Source organism: Anser brachyrhynchus (assembly GCF_964034855.1).
Source record: "Anser brachyrhynchus genome assembly, chromosome: 18".
Classification (NCBI taxonomy): domain Eukaryota; kingdom Metazoa; phylum Chordata; class Aves; order Anseriformes; family Anatidae; genus Anser; species Anser brachyrhynchus.
In genome coordinates, this window is record NC_137711.1 from 2,426,495 (window position 1) to 2,435,262 (window position 8,768).

Below are 8,768 nucleotides of genomic sequence, written 5' to 3' on the forward strand. Positions count from 1 at the left end.
CCAAGCCTCAAGACAAATGATTACTAAGAGGAAGGCAGCCAAAATCATGATCTAGCAGCTTGTTGAACATTCTTCTTGTGAAAGCATCATACTCGGATATACCTTAAAACAAGCCTTGTAGATTGACGGAGAATACAGAGAATTCTTCCTTTACCTAGCCATTTATTAGCCAAATATTTGGATATCTGGTCTGAGCTAATCATCCAGGCAGCCTAGTTGGTTACTTGAAAGTTAAAAGGCATCTTCAGAGGTGATTCAGCCCACCAGCCTGGATGAATCACCCCTTTCTTTCCTGGATCACTCCACGTGGAGCCTGGGTGTCCACCTCAGCCACGATGCCCAACTCTTAGATGTTCAGCATTACACCACGCAGATGCCTACATAGCTGTCCCTGAAAATACAACACAAGAAGATATGTTTAGGGCCTCAACTCCTGCAGACATATTGTCGTAGACCAGAAATCATATTAATTTCCTTTTTTCTCTGTTGTTTCCTTTTCTCCTCTCGCTGTTCTGTTCACATGGGAACTCTCACTAGTCATGAAACTGAAGTATTTGTGTTGCAAAATGGAGCAAGTGTAGCTTTCCCAGCATCCGTTTCAACGTGGCATGAAAACACAAAATCTGTGTATGGCTGCATTATACGTGAATCACAACAGTTGGAAAGACACACCCCGTGTACGGTCCTCCAGTTATGCAATTGTGTTTAAGAAATCGGGCATTTCTTCAGATTCTACTCTTAATTTGCCAAAAGGAATTGATTGCCCAAGTCCATCAGTTGCCAGGAAATGTATGATGTTCAGCTCTGCTTTGATAGAGCAACCTGGAAACACTAGTAAATGGGATTTATTCTGTGACTGATGCCATTTATTTCTACACGATTTTAAGTACCTATAAATTAAGTGGTCCACCTATAAATTAATCAAAAATTTCCCAGTCTGTCTCTCAACATTCCTTTTGGTTGATAGTAAGGGTAATAAATTCACTTTATAAGTGTCCTGTTAGTACTATTATTAGTTTTGTCCTCATTTCCCTTTTATAAACTCCTGGTTTGGGTTACATAGAACACTGAAAAATGTTAATTGTTTGAACCGAAATTGTATGTGCTGGAGTGCAGGTTTCAGACAATTTTTCATTATTTTTCCTCTCAACTTAAAATAATACACTAATTTTCCCTTTTTAAAAAAAAAATAAAAGAAAAAAGAGAGAGAGAAGAGAGAAGAGAAGAGAGAGAAGGGAAGAGAAGGGAAGAGAGGAGAGGGGAAGGGAAGGGAAGGGAAGGAAAGGGGAAAAAAAGTTGATACATTTTAATATTGTGAGGCTTTAGGGCAGGGGCTTGGGACAGGGCTGCAGTAAGATATCTGCTTTTTGCCTTTTGTGTGACAGTTTTCACGTGTACATGATGTATGTATATATATATACACAGACAGGGTGCACTTCAAAAAGTGGTAGGAGACTGATATTAATGTTCTCTCTCACCCCTTTTTCTGCATCCCCTAAAGAAGGAAACTTTAGGGCTGTACTTTGCAAAGCATGCTACATTGCTGGACACATATCCAATGTTTTTAGTTCGCTGTTAGTTTACTGAAAGCTGAGCGAACTCTTCAAGTCCCTGAAGACACTGTGCTGCAGATGGCATTTACTAATATGTCAAACTCCAGCTTGGGAAACTGAGTGGAAAGTCAACTCTTGGACTTGTCAATAAGAATGATGCATTAAAACTTGGTGTACAAATATTAGGTTTAGTAATGCTTTAGCACTGCTTGTTAAGGAAAAAGAGTATTTAATGACCATATTTTCTAGTCCGAGTGTATTTCCAACATAAACTATGATACTAGCAAACACTATCATTTATTTACAGTCCACTCTTAGCAGTTTATTAGATTTTCCAAGATGTATTTTTCATTTAATTGAATGAACAGTTAATGAACTCCTAATAAATACCTTTATATCCAAGCAACACAATGAGATATCTCCCTGTGCTCACAGAGCTGTGGTAACAGTGCAGTCAGGATCCCTGACTTTCCTGTTGCCTAAATCAAAGCTTTGATGTCGATATGAAAAGTAGCAGCTTTGTGTCAGACCCTGAGAAGGGCCTTGGAAATCTTTTTCTCCTCTCCATTATGGTTCTCTGGAAGTAAATCATCCAAATTCTTCTATTCTGCTTTTCCAGGAAAGTGTAATTTTCCATCCCACAACAGAAATATATATATATATATATTTGCATTTATGTTTTTATTATATTCAAAGGAACCAAACATATTAGTTTTCTTTTGTATAAAATAACTCATATCCCAGGTCTCTTAATCTTTTCTGTAAGCAAATAAGCACACACACTATGCAGAGTTTTTTTGTTGTTGTTGCTGATGTTTTTTTGTTTGTTTGTTCATACGTTTTTCAATAAATCCAGGTCACAACTAAGATCTCTGTGTATTCAACAGGACACTGTACTTCCCCCCAGAGCCTACACGTTAGCTAGAAATGATAGGCACAGGACATGTTACCCACTTTACGGATGATGGATAAATACAAAAAGAGGCATGATATTTCAGCAGTGGTGGAAGTGAAGTTCAGATCCCCTCCTCATGGAGTGCAGTCAATCTCAGTGATGCTGAGGTCCCAGAAGAAAAAAGAGTACATAAAAACTGTGGTGGGAAAGAAAACTCTGCTTGAATGTCTTTTATTAAAAAGTAATGAATACTTTGCCTGTTCTGGGGCTATTCTGTTAATTGCTGAAATCTAGACCTAGGCTATCAACCGTCCTAAGGAGCACTGATCCTCACCTTTACCAGCGCTGTGCTCATTCTCACCAGCTGATGATTTGGTCTTTGGTCATTTGAGTGCTACCCACGCTCAGAAATGTTAATTAAGAATAACAGAGCCTCTCTTGCGAATAGCGGTGGCTCTGTTTCTTTAGTTCTTTTAGTAAATACTTTATTTCTGAAACTAGAGCTCCTGAACTGATTTATGTTACAAGAGTAACTTTCCCTTATAATTAATTAATTGATTACTTAGTTAATTGCTTAGTGATGTGATCACTCAGGTCTGTTATGGCATCTGGTATGGTCGATAATGAACTCTTACTAAATGGCTTGTTCCTGCTGAGATCTCTCCTCAAAACATGGGGTTTGCTTTTGTTTGGATGTGAAACAGAAGGGGGGTTTTCCCACACCCTGCTCTGATCCTTCTTTTCATCACAAATTTCACATTTTGAAATCTTTTGGTAAGTTTTATCCATGATTCCAGAGAAAACTCTATATGCGTAGATTGATGCTTGAAACATTTCATGAATAGCTATGTTCTAGTGAGGAGACATTTATTTATACAGTTTATATTTAAAAAAAAAAGTATGTAATTACATCTCATTAATGGTTATAGTGCATGATTTTTAGGAATAAAAACTATGTGTGTTAAGGTTATTTTCTATTAAAATTATTTGGGTTTAGTTTTGCTTTTAGCTAGAATTTCCTTCAGAAAATATAATTATAACAAATATTTAGTTCATTAAAATTTCAGAATGAATGTTTGAAGGGAATTAATTATCTCTGGCCAGGTTATTTCTTGAATATTCATTTCTGATTACCATCAAAGCAAGTCATCTTCAGGCAAGAATTTGCAAAAATAATGTTTGACTTGAGCATTTAAACTTCTATAGCAAATAAAACTTTTTTTTTGGTGAACGTCATCTACAACATTTCTAAAAATTAATATACCCAAATTGAAATGTCCATCCCTAAAAAATGATATTTTTAATTTCCATTAAAACCTGGAATATACTCAGCTGCATTTCATTTCATAAAAGCTACCCTAATGGATTTTACTTCTGAAGTCTATCTTTTGCCCTGTGCAGTGAGTTTCAATTAAGTGTCATCTTTGTTTTTGTTCCATGTCTGGCCCATGATGAGATTTAAAAAAAATAAAATAATAATCCTACTGTAACATATCCCATTTTCCAAAGGCTTATTTTATGCTTAATTTTTAATGAATTATAACAAATCCCTGAACCTTGTGGAGTTTGAAGCCAGCATCAAGTTTTTCAGGGCAGGCTTTCCCTTAACGTGAGATTTTCTGTTCAGGTTTAACTAATCTCAACCCAGGATTATAAAGCAGAAGTACATGGAAAAAGTATCTGGTGAAAAAGTAAGGAAGCCGTGCTTGAGTACCGAGCAGGTTTGTTTCATGGTTGACCAGCTCTCGTTTTCATTTATAAAACCGAATACAAACTACTTGTATCTCCTTTCTTTCTAGCTGTAACTGACCTGCATTAACCTGGCTACTCAATACCATTGGTTTTGTCTTTCCAACACAATAGATACAGAAGTCCTCTTTTTTTTCCCCCCTTTTCTCTTCCTTCTCCTCCTATTCAACTTCAGCACTGTTTGGGAGAATGGAAAAATTAATTGATTTTCCCTAATGATGTCTCAGGGAGCAGATCAGGTTAACCGTGGGCAGCAGCTGCAGTTTAATTTGTGAGCGTGCAATTGAAAATTATACACTCCTTGGATTACTGCACCTGACCATGAGGCTGGCGTGCTGCCTGCTGTGGCTTAAAAAATAAAACTCGCAAAAAGTCTACAGAAATTCTAGTATTTGTGCGGATGTATAGAAGGAATATGAAATAGCAGAAAGGGGAACAGAGATCCATCCATATGTGTCTGGAAAAATAAGGAAGTTAGTAATTTTCTTAAAGAAATCCAAGAAAGCTGCTCTCGGGAGTCACTTTGATGTCATTTGGTGGTGTTAAACCCAACCTTACTGTTCAGGAATTCTCTCAGCAACCAGAAAATGAAACTGAGAAAAACTAAGCAACAAGCATAAATGATAAGCCATTAAACACTGGTTAATAATCTAAAGTGCCAGGAAAGTATCAAAGCGTTAAGATTTTAAGTGTTTTCAACCATATTTGTAGTTTGTTTTGGTTAAAAAAGACAGTTTCAACCTGGGAAGAATGTTGATCTATGTTGTTATTTTAAAATTGGCAGTGTGTGTGCATTAAGTTGAAGCTTGGGGTTTTTATTTGTTAGTTTTTCTGATACTTGACATGTTTAAACTTAAGTCATTTCACTTCCAGAATATGCTTAGTTTCTCTTAGAAAACAACAAAAAACGTATTTTAGGTGTCCCTAAAATAGAAAAAGAGAAACCAGTGTTTGGACCATTAGATTTTTCCATTTGAAATCATTAATATTTTGCAATCTGGATGAAGCTGTGGATATTTGTACTCTGAAATGTCAGCCAGAATCTTACAATTTCACATACTTGTCACCATTTTACAGGCTTCAGGTTCATATTACAGATTGGTGGTAATGTTTTTCAGGTCAGCTAAGTGTTCCCTTCTCCTGTCTCCCTTTCCCAAAATCTCACATTTTAAAGAAAATCAAGAAACAAATTGGAGTCCCAGACAAATACATCACCTAGATATCACAAGGGCAACCCTCATGCAAACCTTGGAGCAGGCTGGGCTCCTGCATGTCCGATACAGCTATGTAACACCACGGGCAGTGGAAAACCTGAAAAGAGATGCCTGCAAACTGCAAAGATGATGGCTGGGTAAAGGGACATAGGTGGTCTAAATTCTGGAATAAAGAGTAACCAATAACCTGCTTCACAAAAGGTGGGAACAAATCATACTTAGCTGTTACGAGATAGCCCAACCAAAGAAAAATTCCCATCTCCTCTCTGGAAACTGGAAGGTGCCCCCAGTCTCTGCATTTTCCCTGCTTTTTGTCAATCCTTTTCTTTCAATGCGTTTCCTTACATGTCACAGGGAATTCCCGTGCCAGCGCTCTAACAGCACAAGTGACTTGCAACGCAAGACAAACTTCCACTTGCGCTCCTGACAAATGCACAAAGCACAAATGTATGAAGCACAGCTGCGCTCGTACCCTCTAAATGTTTCAAAAGGGTTTGTCTTCCAGGAAACGTGGTCATTTGTCAGCTTCCTACACTGAAAGTGCTTTAAAGCAAATAGCACTGAAAATGACAGCCCTGCAAACTACTACTTCCACTTATATTTATTTTTTTGTGCAGTCCATCTGACAGGGGCAGAGGAAGAAAATCCGCCTTACTCTATGTCTTTGCAACAGGAGAGAGGGGCAAGCTAATGCAGTTCACCTGTTCTGCTCTTCTGGCAGGGTAAGTTTTTCTTCTTTGCTTATATCTTGCCCAAGCCAACATAAAAGTTTCTCTGTCCCAATACTAGTTCTTTTGCTGCTTTGAGCTCAGAAAGGGAGAGAATTTATCACTTGCAATTTCGTATTGTCCTGGTTCAGAGGCGATAGACGCAGTCTCGAGCCACTGTTGACATTCCTGGCATGTATGGATAGCACAGGCAGTTTACATTTACAAGCCAAAAACATAAAGAACAACCTTTCGTAAGCATTTGCTTTTATTGTGACATCTCAGCTGTGCAGCTGTGCTGTAATCTCCATGCCAAGGAGATGAAATCATTAACTTGTTTGAATTCTTGCTTTTATCAGAGCAGAGCAGCTATCATAATGGAAGGAGTAACTTCTCGCTAGGTTAAGTGGTTTTAATTTGTTCTTAGCAGGAGTCTTTTGACTCGACTGTCAGATGGCATTTATATAATGCCGATCCTCTTCAAAGCACTTCTGCAAGACCAATTATCTCAGAACATGCTCTTGCAAACTCATTGTTGCTGTCCTTCCTTTGTAGTGAGCGAGGGACCGAGACACCAAGAGCCTGCTGGCCTGGCTGCTCGGGGCTGGGGGTCGCACCTCGCATTGTCCCAGGCTGCCACAGGAGGAGACATCACGGAAGGGCTTAGGAGAAGTCACAGTGGTGAGGGTCCTCTCTGCACCCAGAAAAAAATGGAGAGGAAAAAAAAAAAAGGAAAGCTAAATCCCCAGCAATACCCAGAGTAGCCCCCGCCCTGCTGCCCAGGATAGCAGGGAGCAGTGTGGTTTTAAATGGAGAAAAATACTGCGTATAAGGAGGATTTTAAAAGGGAGTCTCAGGTTCAGGTATTCAGGATGAAACATAACAGTTTTCTGCTCTTACCAAAAAGTTCATCTGGTGCCAGACAAAACATCAAGTCAGGAACACAGTGGGTTTTCATGAGGGAGAGAGGAGCATACAGAAGTGTTAGGAGTTGTGTTTTTTAAAATGTGGAAGTATTTATTTAAAAAAAAAAAAAAGACAAACTAAGAAGACTGCTTTCTTACAAGAAGTTAAGGTCTTGTGTGCCAAAGTCACTTCTGAACTTGGGACTTTGGTAGATTTGGTAATTTGGTAGCATCTCCTGTGTTTTCACCTTTCGGATGAGGTCTGGTGCTCTCTGCCTCCCGTTTGCGGCCTGTTTATCTCAGGTAATTCAGCAGTGAAGACATAACCTCAAGGGCTTCTAGAATCAAGAGAGGTGGACGAAGGCTAACCACAAACACAAACAAAAAGCATTCAGGAGCAGGCACCTTCGTGCTGGTAAAGCTGAGAGCAGGAAGATCTGGGATTACGCTAAGGTGTCTAAGGTCAGACAGGTTAGACTGAGGTCTAAGGTTCCTAGGTTTCAGAAGGACCAGTTGCCATCTCCCATAAAAAATCTTGTTGTAGGCAGGTGATCTTAGATATTTGTAACAAAAAGAAAAAAAGGTATAAAATAAGATTTTGTTTATCCTAGACTCCTTTTATGATTCCAGGTGTCCGATGTACAAGGGACTGTAATTCTAAAGCAAACAGTGACCATGGCAGTAAATGTAATCCCTGAGGGGCTGATGTGTGTTTATATCATTGCTCTAAGGCTCCAGATCTTCTCTGTAACGAGTAAAAGACAAATATTCCCAGAGCGGGAGAGGTGTGTGGCTGAGCGAACACTTTGCTGCGGCCCAGAAGGCACTGTGGAAAGGAGACAGCTCAGAGAAGGTGATGGGAGGAAACCATTCAGAAAACTTAAGGAAATCTCATGAAAACGTGGACCTTCGTCTCCAATAATTCTGCACAGAATTTTTTCTTCCTTGAGCTCAAATTGTCCTCTCTATGCACATTCACGAATAGAAATAATATCTGTCAGGAATAAAAGCTGTGAATATCCTGGACACAGCATCACTCCGTTCCAACTTTTACTTGGGGGAAATTGGGGTCTTCATGCTTTCCTGTGCTGGCATTACAGCTTAGAAAGGGCCCCTTTGTACCAGCTGTCTTAGGTTCTGAGAGGCTCTGCCATACGGCTTCCAAACCATAACTTTCTGCATTATGTTTCCTGCAAACTGTTCCTAGCCATTCCTAGCTCAATTGTATCAAACTCGGGCAGACTGGTGTTATTTCAGAAGGGTTCGCAGACAACAAATAGCAGCATTTGCTAAATACATGACTGCCAGATTCTACGTGGAAGAGTAATAAAATGCAAAGTACATAACTCAGCTCCACATAGCTTGGTCTGGCTGCTTGCCCTTTTGCCTCTGAATTGCTTTTTGAATCCCTGCCCTGCCCAATACAAGTGAAATTATTCTAATTATACAGTTTGAAAGAGTCCCTAGTGACATGCTGGATAGTGATCGTTTCCTAGTTCACTGCAAAACAATTTCACATATAATACAGATTACACAAAGGGTCATGAGCTCATAGAAACTCTGAAACTGTCTTTGAAAGCTTTGTATTCTCTCCGAGTCTAGGTCACTTTTGGGTATGGATTAAAGAAAGATGATGAACCTTCTGATATTTTCAAGTAAGCTTGTAGACATTTTATTCTTAATTTCAGACTTGCATCCTTTAAAGAAATAGAAATAGATCTGCTCTTTTCTTTATTCCATTTTCA

The 8,768-nt window shown here is 38.9% G+C and overlaps 1 long non-coding RNA gene across 2 annotated transcripts; it reads left to right on the forward strand.

Annotated features, from left to right (window-relative positions):
* Positions 1-3,067: 3,067 nt before the first annotated feature.
* On the forward strand, positions 3,068-8,209 carry LOC308179842. 2 transcript variants are annotated; one of them, XR_013940623.1, is made up of 3 exons: positions 3,068-3,222; positions 6,029-6,133; positions 7,654-8,209. It is a non-coding gene; the product is annotated as an uncharacterized lncRNA (long non-coding RNA). The 2 variants fall into 2 exon arrangements; XR_013940624.1 differs by having other exon boundaries at positions 3,069-3,222; positions 7,755-8,209.
* Positions 8,210-8,768: the final 559 nt, after the last annotated feature.